The 21,450-nt window shown below is 38.3% G+C and overlaps 1 pseudogene; it reads left to right on the top strand.

The window, feature by feature from the left end:
* Positions 1–7,207: 7,207 nt before the first annotated feature.
* On the top strand, positions 7,208–8,169 carry LOC146401400 (olfactory receptor 10C1-like; annotated as a pseudogene).
* The last annotated feature ends 13,281 nt before the right edge of the window (positions 8,170–21,450 follow it).

Genomic DNA, 21,450 nt, shown 5'->3' with positions numbered 1-21,450 from the left:
GTAGCAATTAATGCCCTTCAAGGAGTTGTCCTAGTTAGAACTGTTTCTTTCTTCTTCCCAAAGCAGTGCGCAAACGGCCAACTGAAACCATGTGACTACCTGACTGGTTTCATGAGACTGCCCTGGTGTATGCCCCACTCTGAGCTAGACAAACACTCATAGCTCCACACTGGAGGAAGTGCTGCCATGACCAAGGAAAAATCTCAGCAGGAGATGCTATGACAGCTCAAAACCCAAGTGGCATCTGAGCAGGGAGGGGGCAGCCATTACTGGCACTTACACAGACAGCACATCAGAAACAGATCTCTGGAGGCTAAAAGACCACACCAAATGAACAGACCATTGCCAGATAAACACACCAGCCTCTCCTGCTCAAGCACTGCTCCCCTTTGGGGCTGAGGGGGCCAGTGCTGGGAAGAAGAGCACACACAAAATGGAAATAGAGCCAGCTTGACTCAACCCTCAGGGTTTCTGCTCCAGCAACTTGGGTCCCACCCAGGCCCCCTATACAGTGGTGATGGCCGCTGGGCAGAGGGTAAGTCCTGGTTTACACCTAACTCTGGACCCAGTCCCTTCATCTCTAGCCCAACCTCCTACCAAGGTGATAGTTACCGGCACATACTGAAGATCTGACTTTGCTCACATCAAGTCCAGCTGTTCCATCAAAGCCGCTGGACACCCACAAACTGTATAGGGATGCTCCCAAATACATGCACCTGTTCAAGACTGCTGAGGGTAACCGTTCACCTAGTTTCATAAAGACAGAGGGAAGTAAGCAAAACGAGAATACAGAGAAACCTGTATCAACTGAAAGAACAAGAGAAAACCCCTGAAAAAACAACTAATGAGACTGAAATAAACAATCTATTAGATAAAGAATTGAAAGTACCAGTATTAAGAATGCTAACTGAATTAAGGAAAAGAATAGATGAAAACAGTGAGAAGTTTAACAAGGAACTAAAAATTTTTAAAAAGTACCAGTCAGGAGTTCTCTGGTGACCTAGTGGTTAAGGATTTGGGGTTGACCCTGCTGTGGCTCAGGCTTGATCCCTGGCTCAGGAACTTCTGCATGCCATGGGTCAGCCAGAAAAAAGAAAAAAAAAGAACCAGTCAAAACTGAAGAATAACTAAAATGAAAAAAAAAAATGAGAAGGAATGAACAGCAGACTAAGTGATAACAGAAGAATGTATAAGTGATCTGAAAGATAGATTAATGGAAATCATCAAATGAGAATAGCAAAAAGAAAAACAAATTTTAAAAAAGTGAAAACAATTTCAGGAATCTTTGGGACAACATTAAGGGTACCAATATTCATCTTACAATGGTCCCAGAAAGAGGAGAGAGCGTATAGAAAATGTAAATGTACACTGAACTACCATATGACCCAGCAGTCCCACTCTTGGGCATATATCCGGACAAAAGTTTCCTTAAAAAAGACACATGCACCCGCATGTTCATTGCAGCACTATTCACAATAGCCAAGACATGGAAACGACCTAAATGTCCATTGACAGATGATTGGAATAGGAAGATATGCTATATATACACAATGGAATACTACTCAGCCATAAAAAGAATGAAATAATGCCATTTGCAGCAACATGGATGGAACTAGAGACTCTCATCCTGAGTGAAGTAAGTCAGAAAGAGAAAAGACAAATACCATATGATATCACTTATATCTGGAATCTGATATATGGCACAAACGAACCTTTCCACAGAAAATAATATCCTGGACTTGGAGAACAGACTTGTGGTTGCCAAGGTGGAGGGGGAAGGAGTGGGATGGACTAGGAATCTAGGGTTAATACATGCAATATTTGGGATGGATAAGCAATGAGGTCCTGCTGTATAGCACTGGAACTATATCTAGTCACTTGCGATGGAGCATGATGGAGGATAATGTGAGAAAAAGAATGTGTGTGTGTGTGTGTGTGTGTATATATATATATATATATGTATTTGTGTGACTTGGTTACTTTGCTGTACAGTAGAAAATTGACAGAACACTGTAAACCAGCTATAATGGAAAAAATAAAAATCATTATTAAAAAAAAAGAAAACGTAAATGTGGAGCTGCCTCTTATAACAAGCAGGGCTGGAGCATTCCCTAGGCTCAGATTGGGACATGAGCTTGGAGGCCAGGCTTGTGGTACTGGCCAGTTACTCAAGCAGTTTTCAATCCTTCCTCTCCTCATGCTTCAGGAGCAAGTAAGTGTGCATGTGCTCCTCAGAAGTGAAGTCCGGGCCTCCCACAGCCCTTCTGGTAGTCCCACTGGCCCTCCAACCAGCCAAGGGGGGCTTGTCTTCCCTGTGTAGGACCCCAGGGCTGGGGTGCCTAATTTATGGCTGGAACCATTCACTCCCTGGAGAGGATCTCTGCCCATGAAATCTCTCTTTTCCTCAGAGTCCCCTCCCCAGAGGCACAGGTCCTGACCTGATGGTTCTCTTCCATATGGATATTTCTTATAGCCTTCATTGTGCAGAAGTCTCTTTCCCAGACTCCAGTTAATTTTCAGTGAAAATTGTTTCACACGTAGATGTATTTTTGATGTGTTCATTGAGGAAAGGAGTCCCCTATCCTCCTACTCTGCCATCTTGTTCTCCTCCTGTGCATAATTCATTTAATGGGGCTGCAATAAGGGGGATTTTCTATCCGAATGACAACTTCCTCTTCCCTGGTCTTTCTCCTTTGCCATTATATCATGTCAGTAATAGGTATTCAATACTTTACCCACTTTTTATTTCATTTAAAAAAATAAATATTCAGGGAGTTCCCATCGTGGTACAGCAGAAACGAATCCATCTAAGAACCATGAGGTTGCGGGTTCGATCCCTGCCCTTGCTCAGTGGGTTAACGATCCGGCTTTGCCATGAGCTGTGGTGTAGGTCGCAGACCAGCTTGGATCCTGCGTTGCTGTGGCTCTGGCATAGGCTGGTGGCTACAGCTCCGATTAGACCCTGAACCTGGGAACCTCCATATGCCACAAGAGTGGCCCAAGAAATGGCAAAAAGACCAAAAAAAAAAAAAAAAAATTCTGTACCTTACAGTTTTTCATCATCCTAGCATATATCTTTGACTCTTAGTGTTTCTTTATTACTTTTAATAGAAACAAATGTGCTCTTTGTCACACTCATGTGTAACTAGAAAATTATTATGATTTGTTAATTTGAATCTTTTAAAATAACCAGAATAGGAGTTCCCGTCATGGTGCAGTGGAAAGGAATCCAACTAGGAACCATGAGGTTGAGGGTTCGATCCCTGGCCTTGCTCAGTGGGTTAAGGATCCGGCGTTGCTATGAGCTGTGGTGTAGGTCACAGACCCAGCTTAGATCGTGTGTTTTTTTGTGGCTGTGGTGTAGGCCAGCAGCTGTAGCTCCAATTAGATCCCTAGCCTGGAAACCTCCATATACCGTGGGTGCAGCCCTAAAAAGGTAAAAAAAAAAAAAAAATCAGAATAAGTTGTAACTGCTTCTATATAATATATGAAAGTTACTTGTCATTTTCATATTTATTTTTGATGATGAATTTTTAATTCAAACAAAAATTTTAAATCTGAGCATTTCATATTAATAGCCAACAGTGTCAAATATTTGGCTCCACCTGTACATGTCACTTGAATTAATATCACATTGTGCACACAGTCTATGACAGCAGTTATCTATGATAGCAGTTATCTATGATATAGGTTACTCATTATATTCTATATTTATTTTTATTTTTGTTTTTACATTACCTTTTATATATATTCATTTTGCTTCCTAAATGTTCATAATTAACAAAAAAATAGAACCAGACAAGTCCACTGCAATTCCTGAGAGACAGAATCAAACTACGTTCTGACATTCTAGTGAGAAGAAAATATGTCTCCTGAGAAAGAAAGGCATGATAAGGATTCAGAACAGGGGGAAGGAATGAAGTAAAACATATTCATATTCCTTTTTTTCAGATGAGAAAAGTTAAAATATATGTCATGTAATCAGCACAGACCTGCATGTTTGTGTGTGAGTGTGTGTGAGTGTGTGTGTGAGTGTGAGTGTGTGTGTGTGTGTGTGTGTGTGTAGCTGAGGGCATTGCTAGGAAGGACATAATGCTCCCTCAGGAGACACAATCTTCCTGGAATCAGACAAGGTCCTGATGACAACAAAAGCTTCTCAGTGCATAGTCTTAGAAGTGAGGACTGGGGAAATTTACATCCTCTGAATGTGGGGAGGTTATAAGGAGAGCATGCAGACAAAATCAGGGAGTGGCTACTCAGAAGCTAATATCATCTACTTTTTTCCCTCAAAAATTATGATTAAAGGTATGTGATATAATGATTTCTTAAGAGGGTTCTATAAGATGGATTAAAGTATAAAAATGAATAGCTAACACTCAAAGCATTATTCAGTTCTGGACATTATTTTAATCAGTTATTTTCTCCTTCTCTGAAGACTATAAAAATTTACTCAGTTTACCAGTGACCCAGTCAGAAAACTGCTGTAAGTTATTCTAAATTAATTATTTCCCAGGAAATAGACATATCTCTTATCTTTGGGTAATTGGAAATGCCTCCATTATCCTGTACCTGTTATTCCCATCAAGTGATAAAACAGTTTCTGCTAGCTTATGTTAAGGCCTCACTTCGTTAAAATACTAAGTGATGCTGAAATAACTATGGATAAATGGTGGGAGGCAATGGGATATCATCTATGCAATATTTAATGACCAATTTACATAAATTATATCTACTATTCAAGCATTTTGGAAATGATAATTTTAGCATAATGAAGATTAATATTTATTGAGTTTTTATTGTATTCTGGGCACTGTACTAAGTGTTTCAGGTAAAATATCTAATCATTATCTTATGTTTTCCTTTGGCTGATAGGAAATAAACATTTCATTATGAAAAAAGAGATTAAGAAGGGACTGAGTCAGTTAAGAACAGTCCTAATTATGTGGAGCTGACTCCAAATGAATCAATTCTGCTGGGTTATTTCCAAAGCAGAGCTGCAGAGAATGTGCATGTCTTGGATCTTGGGCTGGGTAAGGTGACACATGAAGCAAAGCCATGAGCTACTAACTTTATCTTTTCTCCTTCTCGATGTATTTCTTTCAGATATCCAGCTATCATTAAAACTCCATCTCAAGATTTAAAGCTGCAGAATCTTGTCAATGTTCAATGACCACTTGACCTTTCATTACACTGAGCAGGAATCTATAAAACAGTTTATCATTGGGCATGAAACTCCTATATCTTTAGATTAACAAAACAGTGCATATTCAGGTGGTGACTGATTCTTAATACAGGTTATTTTTATATAATGGCAATAGCAGACAATATTGTATGCAGAGTCCTATGAGTTCATTAACATGAGACTTCTAAAGGGCAAGGGTTTTTGAGGGTGATAAAGTACACTTTAATTTCTTATTTTGAATTCATCATTGCCTCTACAATGTTGGCACGTTTAACACAAAACGACTCAGCAAGAAAGATGGGAAGGGCTTCATCATCCTTCCTTCATGTGGACATGATAAATCAGAAACTTTAGGTCAAGAAAATATTATCAGATGAGACAGAGAATGTTCATGCCAAATTGTACTGCCTGGGATGCACCTTTCTGCAGACCCCTGACACCTGCCTTGAATATCTCACGCTCTTTCTGTAGGCAATGATTAAAATTAAACATTCTTGGTATGTACACAAAGCTGACCTCTAGTACATGGATCTCAGGTCAACCAACAAAAGGTCAACAGAGAGCAAATCCAGAAAACAATAGAAAGTGTAATGAAAAAAATCTGATTTTACCTGATGTGAAATTATTCTAAGTGAGAGCGAGGAAGAAGAGAATTTAACATTTGCTTGCTTTCTCACTTCTAATGAGACCTATACATTTACTTCTATAGTATTTAATATTTACTTCTAGACAGAGTATCCTTCTTTGACTGTTTAAATATTTAGAAGCATTCACAGATCTTCACTATCTCAGATATCTCAGTTTTTCAACTGTCTCTGAAGTTTGTGAGGTTTTAAAAAGTACTTACCACAGGATGTCTTTTTAATTCACCCTGCGGGTCTAAGAATATCACATGACTAAGAGCAGGCATCAGCCTTTGCGCAGTCAGCCCACACTGTGGGCCATCCACCAGCAGGTTTCTCTCATTCCCACACCCTCTGACACCAACCCACAGCACAGGCATTTGCTGTCTACAGTCTAAATGGCGAGAGAGATTTATGAAATGAAATTTTGTGATGTCCCTAGTTAAGAAAGAGTCAGGCATTCGCCTTTGCTGGTTGGAATTTCCGCCTTGTTCCTTCCATCAGAGTCACCGGGGAAACTTGCAATTTGTCCCAGATCCACAAAGACAGAATGAGTAAGATATACGTTTATGTTTTTAACTGACAAAAGGGATGACAATTTCTTCACATCCAGAGTTTTCTATGCAACTGCATAGGCTATGATTGAGAAGTCAGGACATCTAAGAAAATATTTGGGGTTAAAAAAAAATAAGTAAACTATTGTCTGTTTTCTTTGCCACAGCCTTAACTGAATTGAGTTGCTATGTGGGAAACATAGATATTAAATTTTATAATTAAGTCAATCACAGTGCAAGGCAAATGCTTAATAATACTTTAACATAAGTGTAACTGCTTTATAATAAAATGCTTGATGTGCGAGCAACTTTTTCAACAGTCATATACGCTGATGGTCCCTGTAATCGTGCAGAGTTGCTACTTCACATTTATGAATTTTGAATCAGTCTACTTCTTTCCATCTTTTTTTACATATTAAATCCAGGACCTACAATAGTAACTGAAAAATACTTTCAAAATACACGTTGCTCAATAAATAGTGTTTAATAAATGAGTAAAGAAAGCAAGTCAGTGGCTAAAGAATAGGAAAGAAATAGGTAGGTATGGGAGGAACTTTATTTGGTAGTATTTGGCAAATGATAAAAAAAAAGAGATGAGAAAGAATTTTACTTAATTTTTTTCCATTATATGTCTACTGACCAGATATATTTCTGACAAATCAACCAGGATAATAAACATACAATAGGATTTGGTTTCAAGATGAGGGTAACTTCCAAACTTTGAATTTTAGAATAGCAGAAAAGAAATCTATCCCTCTGGCTCACGAGACCTTGTTAAGAGTAAGAGAAAGATTCATCTTTCCTTCTGAAAGACTCTTGATGATGACCTTGCCTTCTTTTTTTCAGGCATGACCTTCAATTGTTCCTTGTGGCAGGACAACAGCATGTCTGTCAAACGCTTTGCCTTTGCCAGATTCTCTGAGGTCACTAACAGTGTTTCCTTTTATTTACCCTCATCCTGCTCATGTTCTTAGCATCACTGATGGGCAATGCTGTCATAGCCACTGCCATCTGGACCAACCCGGTCCTCCACACCCCCATGTACTTCTTCCTGGCCAACCTGTCTCTCTTGGAGATTGGCTACACGTGCTCTGTCACACCCAAGATGCTGCAGAGCCTTGTGAGCGAGGCCCGAGGAATCTCTCGGGAGGGGTGTGCTACACAGATGTTTTTCTTCACATTTTTTGCTATCAGTGAGTGCTGTCTTTTGGCCGCCATGGCTTTTGACCGCTATATGGCCATATGCTCCCCACTTCACTATGCAACACGAATGAGTCGTGGAGTGTGTGTCCATTTGGCAATGGTTTCTTGGGGAGTGGGATGCATGGTAGGCTTGGGCCAGACCAACTATATTTTCTCCCTGGACTTCTGTGGCCCCTGTGAAATAGACCACTTCTTCTGTGACCTCCCCCCTATCCTGGCACTTGCCTGTGGGGATACCTCCCATAATGAGGCTGCAGTCTTTGCTGTGGCCATCCTTTGCATTTCCAGCCCATTTTTACTCATCATTGCTTCTTATGGCAGAATTCTAGCTGCCGTGCTCAGCATGCCCTCACCTGAGGGTCGCCAAAAAGCTCTTTCCACCTGTTCTTCCCACTTACTTGTAGTAACACTCTTCTATGGCTCAGGATCTGTCACCTACTTGAGACCCAAGGCTAGCCATTCACCAGGAATAGATAAACTCCTAGCCCTCTTCTATACCGTGGTGACATCCATGCTCAACCCCATCATCTATAGTTTACGGAACAAGGAAGTCAAGGCAGCTCTTAGGAGAACCCTAGGCAAGAAAAAAGTATTGGCTCATAGGTAGATAGAAGAAGACGACACAAATTGCTCTTTGAAAAAGATGCACACTCAATCTAAGAGAAAAGAAAAGAAGAGGGAAAGAAAGAAATGTACTTGCCAATCTTTTGTAAAAACCTCCTTTGGATTAATAACTCTTCATATAATAGTGGTAATATGATAAAGAATGGAGAACTGTGACTGCTACTGTGACAACTCATAGTATAGAATGAATAAGTTCTGCCATTCTAACATACAGCATGGTAACTGTAGTTAATAATTCTGTATTATATACTTCAAATTTGCTAACAACATAGATCTTAAGTGTTCTTACCACACACACACACAAAAGACAACTATGTGAGGCAATGAATGTGTTACTTAATTGTGGTAATCATTTCACAATAGATACATATATCGAATCATTACATTATACATATTAAGTCTTAACTCTTGACAATTTTTTTTCTTTTTTTTTTTTGTCTTTTTGTCTTTTGTTGTTGTTGTTGTTGCTATTTCTTGGGCCGCTCCCCCGGCATATGGAGGTTCCCAGGCTAGGGGTTGAATCGGAGCTGTAGCCACAGGCCTACGCCAGAGCCACAGCAACGTGGGATCCGAGCCACGTCTGCAACCTACACCACAGCTCACGGCAACGCCAGATCGTTAACCCACTGAGCAAGTGCAGGGACCGAACCCGCAACCTCATGGTTCCTAGTCGGATTCGTTAACCACTGCGCCACGATGGGAACTCCATCTCTTGATAATTTTATTTGTCATGTTTATCTCAATAAAGCTGGAAAAGAAAAGATGTGATAATTCTACTGATGTTCATTAATGACCAAAGTGTGTATTTTACCATATATGCCCATTTTACCAAAAGATATCTAATTCCTTGAAGACCAAAACATTAATACATTGTGGTTTTTATTTATATCTGTGTGCAGTTAATTAAGAATGGAAATAATATGAACATACAAAAGTAATTACTTAACAGATATGCAGAAGAAATAGGCAGGAATTATCTCTAGGTATTAGAGATGATTATTTGTAAACATGTTTACTAATCTAGAAAAAGTGAATGATTTACTAAAAATTAATGTAGGTTAAAAACAATTTGTATAACATGAGCTTTTGTTTAGTTTACTAATTTTGAAGAGTTTTTTCATGTTTGAAAAGGTCAGAAACTAGACAGTTACATGTAAAATAATAAGATTAAAACATTTCCCCACCTTGCATATAAAAACAATCTCAAAATGAATGAAAGACCTAAATGTAAGACCTTAAACCATAAAACTCCTAGAAGAGAACATAGGCAGAACCCTCTAATGACATAAATCATAGCAATACTTTTTTGGATCTGTATGCTAAGGCAAAAGAAATAAAAGCAAAAACAAACAAATAAGACCTAATTAACCTTAAAAGCTTTTGCAAAGCAAAGAAAATTACCTACCAAACAAAAGGACAACCTACTAAACAGGAGAAATTATTTGCAAATGATATTTCTGATAAGGGGTTAATACATTAAAAAGCTCATACAACTCAATATCAAAAAACAAACAACTCAATCGAAAAATGGGCAAGGAGTTCCCGTTGTGGCTCAACATGTTACAAACCTGACTAGTAACTACAAGGATGCGGGTTCAATCCCTGGCCTCACTCAGTGGGTTAAAGATCCAGCACTACTGTCAGCTGTGGTGTACATTGAAGACATGGCTCAGATCCCATGTTTCTGTGGCTGTGGCGTAGGCCAGCAACTACAGCTCCAATTACATCCCTAGCCTGGGAACTTCCATATGCTTCAGGTGTGGCCTCCAAAATGGGCAGAAGACCTGAATAAACATTTTTTCAAAGAATATATATAGATGGCTAACAGGCACATGAATAGATGCTCAGCATCACTAATTATCAGGCAAATGCAAATCAAAACCACAATGAGATATCACCTCATAGCTATCAAAATGGCTATCATCAAAACAATACAAATAATGAATATTGGTGAGGATGTAGAGAAAAGGAAACCCTTGTATACTCTTAGTGGGAATATAAATCGGTGATTCCTTATGGAAAAAAATTATAGAGTTTTCTTGAAAAAATTGAAAAGCAAACTGCCATATGATCCAGCAATTCCATCTCTGGGATTGTATCTAAAGAACACAAAAACATTAATTTGAAAAGATACAGGCACCCCAATGTTCATAGCAGCATTATTTACAAAGGCAAGTCATGGGAACAAGCTTAGTATCTATTAGCATTTAAATAGATAAAGGAGATGAAGGAGATGTGAACATTATAACTGTGTGTGTATGTGTGTGATAAATATTTCATGTTATCACTTACATGTGGAATCTAAAAATCAAAAGAAATTAATGTATATAACAAGACAGAAACCGTTTCACAAATATAGAGAACAAACTGGTGTTTTCCAATGGAAAGAGGGAAGAGAGGAAAGGCAAAATAGAGGAATGGAATTAACAGATATAAACTACTATGTATAATATAGATAAGAAACAAGGTTTATTGTCTAACACAGGGAATTATAGCCATTATCTTATAAAAATTTTAACAGAGTATAATCTGTAAAAATATTGAATCACTATGCTGTTTAAATCTTCTATAATATTCTAAAACATCAATATTTCAATAAAATAATAATAAATATAGGGCGAGAGGGCACACTAATAGCTATATCTATATCAGAGCATATAGACACAAAGACAAGAATTGTTACTATAGCCAAAAAAAATTTATGATGATAAATTTAGTCTATCCATCAAAAAGTTATAGCAATCACAAACATGATGCATCTAGTAGCAGATTACCAAAATGCATAAGGAAAAAACTAACAGAACTGATTGGATAAATAGATAATTCCACAATAACAGTTGAACTTCAATACCCCACTTAAAATAATGGATAGAACAATTAAACAGAATATGAGCAAGTAGAGAGAGACTTGAACAACATAAACAAAATAAAACTAACAGACATCTACTGAACACTTCACCCAACAAAGCAGAATACATATACTTCTCATCACATACAGAACATTCTATAGAATCAATCATTTGTTAGGCCATGAAACAAGTCACAATAAATTTAAAATGATTGAAAGTATGCCCTCTGAGCAAAATGAAATGAAACAGAATGGATAACAAAAATACTGTACACAGAAATCGATTACATTTCTATATACTAATAATAAAAGATCAGAAAGAGAAATCAGAGAAGCCATCCCATTTACAAGCACATCAAAAACAATAAAATACCTAGGAATAAACCTGCCTAAAGAGACAAAAGACCTATATTCTGAAAACTGTAAAACACTGATGAAAGAAATCAAAGATGACACAAACAGATGGACAGATAAACCATGCTCTTGAGTTAAAAGAATCAATATTATCAAAATACTGCCATACCACCCACAGCAATCTACAGATTCAATGCAATCTCTCTCAAATTACCAAAGACATTCTTAACAGAACTAGAACAAAATATTTTAAAATTTGTATGGAAACACAAGAGACCCTGAATAGCCAAAGCAATATCAGAAAAAAAACAAAAATGGAGGTATCAAGCTTCCTGACATAAGACAATACCACAAAGCTACAGTCATCAAAACAATATGGTACTGACACAAAACCAGAACTATAGACCAATGGAACAGGACAGAAAGCCCCCATATAAACCGAAGTAACTATGGTCAACTAATCTATGACAGGGAGGACAGACTATATAGTGGAAGAAAGATAGTCTCTTCGATAAATGGTGCTGGGGAAACTGGAAAGCCACATGTAAAAGGATGAAATCTAACACCACATACAAAAATAAATTCAAAAAGAATTAATACCTAAATATAAGGCCAGATACCATAAAACTCCTAGAGGAAAACATAGGCAGAATGCTCTTTGACATAAATAACAACAATATCTTGGAGTTCCTGTTGTGGCGCAGTGGTTAATGAATCCAACTAGGAACCATGAGGTTGCGGGTTTGATCCCCGGCCTTGCTCAGTGGGTTAACGATCCGGCATTGCCGTGAGCTGTGGTGTAGGTTGCAGACGCGGCTCAGATCCCACGTTGCTGTGGCTCTGGTGAAGGCTGGAGACTACAGCTCTGATTCGACCCCTAGCCTGGGAACCTCCATATGCCACGGGAGCGGCCCAAGAAATAGCAAAAAGACAAAAATATCTTGTTTGATCCGCTCCTGGAATAATGACAATAAAGACACAAAGAAACCAATGGGCCCCAAACAAATTCAAAAGCTTTTGCACAGCAAAGGAAACCATTAAAAAAATGAAAAGACAACCCACAGAATGGGAGAAAATCTTTGCCAACAATGCAACAGACAAGGGCCTAATCTCCAAAATATAGAAACAATACATACAACTCAACAACAACAAAGCAACCCCATTGAAAAATGTGCAGAAGACCTAAATAGACATTTCTCCAAAAAAGACATACAGATGGCCAACAGGCACATGGAAAAAATGGTTAATATCACTAATTATTAGAGAAATGCAAATCAAAACTACTAGGAGGTACCAACTCACACCTGTCTGAATGGCCATAATTAAGAAGTGAACGAATAACTTCCCATCGTAGAGCAGCAAAAACAAATCCAACTAGGAACCATGAGGTTATAGGTTCGATCCCTGACCTCTCTCAGTGGGTTAAGGATCTGGCATTATCGTGAGCTGTGCTGTAGGTTGCAGACATGGCTCGGATCTGGCATTGCTGTGGCTCTGGTGTAGGCCGGCAGCAACAGCTCTGATTAGACCCCTAGCCTGGGAACCTCCATATGCCATGGGTGCGGCCCTAAAAAGACTAAAGACAAAAAGAAAAGGTCAACAAATAACAAATGCTGGAGAGGACGTGGAGAAAAAAGGTACCCTCCTCCACTGTTGGTGGGAATGTAAACTGGTACAACCACTATGGAAAGCAGTATGGAGGTACCTCAGGAATCTAAATGTAGAGCTACCATATGATCCAGAAATTTTACTCCTGGGCATCTATCTGGACAAAACTTGCATTGAAAAAGATACACGTACCCCTATGTTCATAACAGCACTATTCACAATAGTCAAGACATGGAAGCAACCTAGATGTCCATCAACAGAAGAATGGATTAAGACGATGTGGTGCATCTGTACAATGGAATATTACTAATGCCATTTGCAGCAACATGGGTGGAACTAGAGACTCTCATACTAAATGAAGTAAGTCAGAAAAAAAAAAGACAAATACCATAGGATATAAATTATTTGTGGAATCTAAAATATGGAAAAGATGATCCTATCTAAAAAACAAACAAACAAAAAATGCAGAAACAGATCATGCCAAGGAGAGCAGACTTGCGACTCCCAAGGGAGAGAGGGAAGGGAATAGGATGGATGGGCATTTTGGGGCTTTTTTGGATGCAAACTGTTAATTTGGAATGAATGGGAAATGGGACCCTACTGAACAGCACAGGAAATGTGAGTGATTAAGTCATCTTCCTGTACAACAGAACTTGCCAAAACATTGTAAATGAACTACACTTTAATAATAATAATAAAATAAAAACTATATTGTGAAATATACAAGTATGTAGAAATTAGACAATGCACTTCTTCTTTTTTTTTGGTATTTTTTTGTCTTTTTAGGGCCACACTCGTGGCATATGGAGGTTCACAGGCTAGGAGCCTAATAGGAGCTGTAGCTGCCAGCCTACACCACAGCCAAAGCAATGCCAGATCCTTAACCCACTGAGCAAGGCCAGAGATCTAATCTATATCCTTGTGGATCCTAGTCGGGTTCATTAACCACTGAGCCATGATGAGAACTCCCAGAAAATAATCTTTTGATGAAACTTAGAAAATTATGCTATAGAGAGCCTGGGAAGTAAATTTATATTGAGTATTCCTCCTTAGAGGGATCTTTAAGCTCAAAAATGAAATACAGGAACCAACTAGCCATGATGAAATCTGGGAAAGAATATTTTAGGTGGGAGAAATGGTGATTCGAACGTTCGGAAGCATGGAACGATCTTGGTCCGTCTGTAAATGGAGAGTTATATCAGCTATAATCCCAGCATACAATAGATGGCACGCTCCACCTGGGAAAATGAGGGAAGCTAAAAAAAGGAGATATTGATCAAAGGTGTGAGAAGGATTTAGAACACCAACAAGGGGCGTCTATATGTGTACTGTACATGCACTACCCTGGAACTAGCCACAATGGATGTCTGTCACATACCCAAGGCCTGAAGCAACAAAGTGGGGAAGTGGTACTGGAAACCAGAAAAAAAGAAACCGTAATACACAGCTATCTCCAAGAGCTATGACTTTTGCTTGAGCAATACAGGCTGCCTCATGTGTCCCAGCTGAGAGGGAGCCAAGGGAAAATAAACCAAACTAGCTGTTCTCTCTTTCTCTAATCCTCAACTGGTGACCCCCATTGGCTGAAGCCAAACAGAAGCCATATATCAAGGACTCCTTTTGATTCAGACTCTTGAGTAGAGCATAGAGTACAACATGCATAGTGGGACAAAGAGCGGATCTGGGGCGAGGGAGGAAAGAGAATGAAATATACCCGTCACACTTGTAAAGTGAAACAATACACACCCATGTGATACGAGTGGTTTCCTTTACAGAAAGGACAGTGAGATTATGGGCCATGGGAAGAGGCTGTTTAAAGGGAGATGTATCTATTTGTACATGTTACTCAGTACATATGAACTTGCTTTTCAAAATAATGTACTCACAGATTGTGTGTGTAAATTTTAAATCTTAGTGTTTGTATTCAAATCAGACTACTATTATGTGGAATGTTGTGTGTGCGTGTGTGTTTGAGAGAGAGAGAGAAAGAGAGAGGGTGAGAGAGAGCAAGAGAGGCTGTTAGTCTTTATATTAGAAGATCATTAAATATTTTAAAGGATTTTTAATTTAATTTTATTCCACCTCACTAGAAAGACCACTTATGGTTTTTCTTCTCTCTTCAACTAATTTTGGTGTTCATTTATTTATTCTGTTTGACCAGAAATATTACATCTTATTTGATATATTCTACAAATGAACAAAGTAAGATTTCAAGGACTTCCCATTGCAGTGTAGCAGAAATAAATCTGACTGATATTTGTGAGGTTGTGGGTTCAATCCCTGGCCTTGCTCATTGGGTCAGGGGCCTGGTGTTGCTCTGAACTGTGCTGTAAGTCGCAGACGTAGATCAAATGCCATGTTGCTGTGGCTGTGGCTGCAATGTAGGCCAGCAGCAATAGCTCCAATTTGACCCCTAGCTTGGGAACTTCCATATGCTGTGGTGCAGTCCTAAAAAAAAAGATATTCAGGAAACTCACATGAAATTCTCCACAACCATTTACTCAAATTAGCTTTGGTCTAAATGAATCCTATTTAAACGTTTTGTCCCACAACTACTAGAAAGAGAAATTAAGAAAACAACCCTATATACAATTGCGTTAAAAAGAATAAAATACCGGGAGTTCCCGTCGTGTCTCAGTGGAGAACAAATCCGACTAGGAACCATGAGGTTGCGGGTTCAATCCCTGACTTTGCTTAGTGGGTTAAGGATCCGGCATTGCCATGAGCTGTGGTGTAGGTTGCAGATGCAGCTTGGATCTGGTGTTGCTGTGGCTCTGGTGTAGGCCCGCGGCTACAGCTCTGATTCGACCCCTAGCCTAGGAACCTCCATGTGCCGCGGGAGCAGCCCAAGAAATGGCAAAAATAAAGACAAAAAAAAAGAATAAAATACCTAGAAATGAATTTAACTGAGAAGGTGAAAGACTAATACACTGAAAACCACAGGTCACTGAAAAAAGTACTGAAGTTCAGAGTTCCCATCATGGCTCAGTGGTTAATGAATCTGACTAGGAACCATGAGGTTGTGGGTTGGATCCCCTGCCTTGCTCAGTGGGTTAAGGATCTGGCATTGCCATGACCTGTGGTGTAGGTTGCAGACACGGCTTGGATCTGGCATTGCTGTGGCTGTAGCATAGGCCAGCGGCTACAGCTACAATTAGACCCCTAGCCTGGGAACCTCCATCTGCTGCAGGAGCAGCCCTAGAAAAGGCAAAAAGACAAAAAATAAAAATAGAGTACTGAAGTTCAAACAAATAAATGGAAATATACCACACCCATGGACTGAAAGAATTTATTTAAATGTCCATATTACCCAAAGAAATGTACATATTCAATGAAATCCCTATCAAATTCCGATGACATTTTCCACAGAACTAGAATAAATAATTTTAAATCTTTGTATGGAACTACAAAAGATCCGGAGTAGCCAAAGAAATCTTAAGATGAACAAAGCCAGAGATATCATGCTATATGATTTCAAACTGTACTACAATGCAGTAGTAAGCAAAACAGTATGGTATTGGCATAAAAACAGACATATACATCAATATAACAAAACAGCCCAGAAACAAACCTGCTCACATAAGGCTGATTAATTTATGTTAACGAAAACAAAAAGAATGGGAGAAAGACAGGCTCTTCAACAAATGGTGTGGTAAAAATTTGAAAGCTACATGCATAAGGATGAAACTGGACCACTATCTGATACCATACATCAAATTAATTCAAAATGAATTAAACATTCCAATGTAAGACCAAAACGCATAAAAGTCCTTGGAGAAAACACAGGCATTAAGCTCCTGGACATCACTCTTGGCAATAGTTCCTTGGATATGACTCCAAAGACAATGATATATAATATCCGGATATAAAATAAGTCATGAGGGTGTAATGTACATCATGGTGATAGTGTCAATATTACATTGCAAATTTTAAAACTGCTAAAAACGTAAATCTTAGGAGGTGAAAGACTTATATGCTGAGAACTAGAAAACATTAATCAAGGCAATTAAAGAGGAGTCAAAGAAATAGAAAGATAGTCCATGTTCCTGGGTTGGAAAAATTAATATTGTAAGAATGGCTATACTACCCAGAGCAATCTACAGGTTCAATGCAATCCCTATCAAATTACCCATGACATTTCCACAGAACTAGAACAAACAATCCAAACATTTATATGGAACCACAGAAGACCCAGAATTGCCCAAGCAATCCTGAGGAATGAAAACCAAGCAGGAGGCGTCACTCTCCCAGACTTCAGGCAATATTACAAGCCACAGTCATCAAGATGGTGTCGTACTGGTACCACAACAGACATACAGACCAATGGAACAAAATAGAGAACCCAGAAATAAACCCAGATACCTACTGTCAATTAATAAGTCCACAAATACCAAATGCTGGATGGGGTGTGGAGAAAAGGGAACCTTCCTGCACTATTGGTGGGAATGTAAGCTGGTAGAACCACTATGGAGAACATTATGGAGGTACCTTAGAAAACTCTACATAAAACTACCATATGACCCAGAAATCTCACTCTTGGGCATATATCCAGACAAAACTTTCCTTAAAAAAAGACACATGCACCCACGTGTTCATTGGAGCACTATTCACAACAGCCAAGACATGGAAACAACCTAAATGTCCGTCAACAGATGAATGGATTAGGAAGATGTGGTATAGATACACAATGGACTACTACTCAGCCATAAAAAGAACAAAATAATGCCATTTGCAGCAACATGGATAGAACTAGAGAGTCTCATCCTGAGTGAAGTCAGTCAGAAAGACAAAGACAAATACCATATGATATCATTTATATCTGGAATCTAATATATGGCACAAATGAACCTTTCCACAAAAAGAAAATCATGGGCATGGAGAACAGACTTGTGGTTGCCAAGATGAAAGGGGAGGGAGGGAGTGGGATGGATTAGGATTTGGGGTTAATAGATGCAAACTATTGCCTTTGGAATGGATAAGCAATGGGATCCTGCTGTATAGCGCTGGGAACTCTGTCTGGGCACTTATGATGGAGCATGATAATGTGAGAAAAAAGAATGGATACATGTATGTTTAACTGGGTCACCTTGCTGTACAGTAGAAAATTGATAGAAACTGTAAACCAGCCCTAATAGAAAAAATACAAATCATTATAAATGAAAAAAAGAAAGAAAATAAATCTTAAAGACATTATCACAAAGAAAAAAAATTGTAACTTTGTACAGTGACCAATGGTAGCTAAATTTACTGTGATCATTTTGCAATGTATGCAAATGTCAAATCATTATGTTATATACCTGAAATTAATGCGTCATTGTATGTCGATCATGCTTCAATTTAAAAAATCGTGAGAATAAATGAAACACTTAAAAGGGAAAAAGTGAGGGAGTTCCCTTCATGGCTCAGCGGTTAACAAACCCGACTAGGATCCATGAAGGTGTGGGTTCAATCCCTGGCCTCACTCAGTGGGTTAAGGATCCAGCATTACCATGAGTTGTGTTATAGGTCACAGACGCAGCTAGGATCTGGCATTGCTGTGGCTGTGGCATAGGCCAGCAGCTATACAGCCTGGGAACTTCCATATGCTGCAGGTGGGGCCCTAAAAAGCAAAAAAGAAAAAGGATGGGGGAAATGAATAAAATAATAAAATAAAATTAAGTTTCAGTGTTTGGGGAAATCAACTTATTTTAAAACAAACCTAGCAATAGAGGAGACTTGCTACCAACCTATATTCAGTAGGTAATTGTACATAAGAAGCATTTCCATGGAGAACCCAGTCCCAAGGAACTTTGCTAACTCATCTGGGATAAGCGTAAATGGGCTGTTTGAAAATAATGCCCAAGAGTCTCAGGATTATAATAAATTGCACATTCGCAAAGCACTCTCAATATTATCTACTATTGTCTTCCTAATAAGGGCTTTTTTCGTTCCAAAGATCATGCTTAAATAGTCATCTGTGTATTATAGGGTTCTCTGTCATTCTCTGAAAGTTTGAAAAATTCAAGTGTGTTCCTTCATAATTCCTTTTCTTAAATTATTTTTATCAACATAAGGTAAGTAAAATGACATTTGATTTAAAAACTACCCATTCTTAGGGAAGGTTGAAATGTATGTATATGATAGTACTAAATATACATAGGGAAATCAGAGCATTTCATTTCTGGAAGCCTCCTCTAAACTCTGGAAATAACTAGTTTGGTGCCCATAGAAAGCAACTACATTTTTTTCCTTTGTAATCAGATTCTCTCAGTCTATCATCTAAAACTGTCTTAAAAGCATGTAAATTTTAGTAAACACTATATCTGAAAGATATTAAATAACTGAATGAAATGTATAGCCTTCATTCAATTATGTGAGCTATTTAAATACGCAATAAAAATTTGGTGGATTAATTTGTCCATGTTTTATCTAGATGTTTTAAAGTCAGATAAAAATCTCACTTATTCTATAACATTTTCCTAAACATACATTAAAAATAACTGTAAATATAAATAAAATACTGTGTGATGAAAATGATGTATAAAAAGATACAATAGTGGAGAGACAAAACTTTAAAAAATCACAGATAGGAATTCCCTGGTGGCCTATCAGTTAAGGATCTGGCGTCACCACTGCTGTGGCTTAAGTCAATAGATGGGTGAGAACTTCCATGTACCTTGGGCACAGCCAAAAGAAATAAAAAGTTCCAGATAAACAAATCCCTATGCAGTTAAATAAGGATGTGAAGTCACTGGTAAATCAAAAATTGGAAAAAAAGAAGATTAAAAATTGGATAAAGAAGTCATGGTATACAAGAATTAAAAGTAATGAAATATCATGAGAATGACATAGAAAAGATCAGAGATCTAGCACAGAATTAAAGAGCTTACATATAATCTATGGAACCTTGCAATCTGAATTTATAGTTTCACAATCTCAATAACTCATTTAAGGAATTGATAACTTTTTGATCTTTAGAAGCTCCCATAGTTATTAGCAGACAATAGCGATGAATGATTAACAATATCTTAAAATACGGATACTAAAATTTCCTTTGTCATAAGGTTTGGGGATAAGTACTAAATGATTTGTGGGTGTAAATGCTTACTTTAGTGTTTGGCATAAAGGCCCATTAAGGATTAGTTGGAATTATTATTATATTACCTCATTGTACACAACAGACCTGGGGTTATTTTGGAATTAAGAGCCATAGTGATATCTTAGCCCTGAGGAGCTTTGTGTGACACCTCACACGATGGATTTGAGAACTTAGAGAAACAGAGTATGTGAAAATTGTGCCTTGTAAGCCTACATGTTGCCCCTAAACTTTTAAGTCTCTGGTCCTCAATGGAAATACTTTCCTCCTATACCAGTTCCCGGGACATAAATGTTGTATTTGTAGCTACATACAATTAAGTAAAGCATTGATAAAAGACCAAGGTCTTACATAAAAATAACATAAGTCCCCCGATAAAGAAAAACTCCTACAAGATAGATAATAAAATTTGACATGAAAAATCGACTGTGTGGTTTGAACGAAGTAGTTATGCAAGAAAATGGATATCCAACAACAAATGTTTGAGTTGGGGGAAACATGTTTATAGCTAAATTCTCTCAGTTTATACTTCAGCCAGCTGTCATCAAAGTGTTTAAGTTTCTTGCTCAATTCTAAATGACCAAGATGGATTTAAATATTAAAAGCCTTCTTAGTCCCCATGGGATGATGTAATTATTCGACTATAATAATATACTTGCATCTGGACAAGCCTATCTTGATGATGCCTAAGGGCTAGGTTTTCTCCACCTCCTCCTTGTGCTAGAGCTAACTGCACGCTTTTATTCTTCTTAACATTTCAGTAAGGCCTTGCAGCAGGGATTCAAAAAAAGACCTATCTGAATCCTAAGACCAGCCACATCTACTTTATTGGTCACCTGAAGATAGGAACAAATAAACTTCATTTTAACTGCCTCCTTCGCTGATATTTCTGCAAATCAAAGTATAAAAGCATTACTTTGGAGCATCTGAAACACAGTCGCTTCTGCTTGGCATTCAATCCTTGCCATAGCCCAAGGACATGCTCATTGTCATCTTTATCACACAGAGTAGTAGATTCCGTTTCAGAAAGGTACGGTTACTTGCTTAAGGTAGCTGTCTTTATGCTGTAGGGTCATGAGGAGAAATTAAGTCCCCTGGTGTCACATCTTTTAATTATCCTCCCCCACTCACCCAAGTAACTGCACCCAATCTTCTATGCATGGATGCTTAATTGTATGCATATACTCCCACTACACACAATTGTGTTTGTCATTTCTCAAAATCTTTCTACCTTTCCTGCCACTGCTCCGACACAGGGGAAGCAAACTGCAGATAATGGAACAAATTAACAAAAGCCATCCAGAAGAGTTCTACTTGGCTTTGCGGATCGTCCCTGGCTGGAGCTTCCTCTGTTCATTATTCTGCTTCTAACATACCCC

The sequence above is a fragment of the Sus scrofa genome, chromosome 7, assembly GCF_054392235.1.
Source record: "Sus scrofa isolate SSC_HxYL_T2T_F1_AM1 chromosome 7, Sscrofa_HxYL_maternal_Yorkshire_Landrace_v2.0, whole genome shotgun sequence".
Classification (NCBI taxonomy): Eukaryota; Metazoa; Chordata; class Mammalia; order Artiodactyla; family Suidae; genus Sus; species Sus scrofa.
Note: the sequence above shows the minus strand (reverse complement) of the source record. Positions and strands in the feature narration are given on the sequence as shown.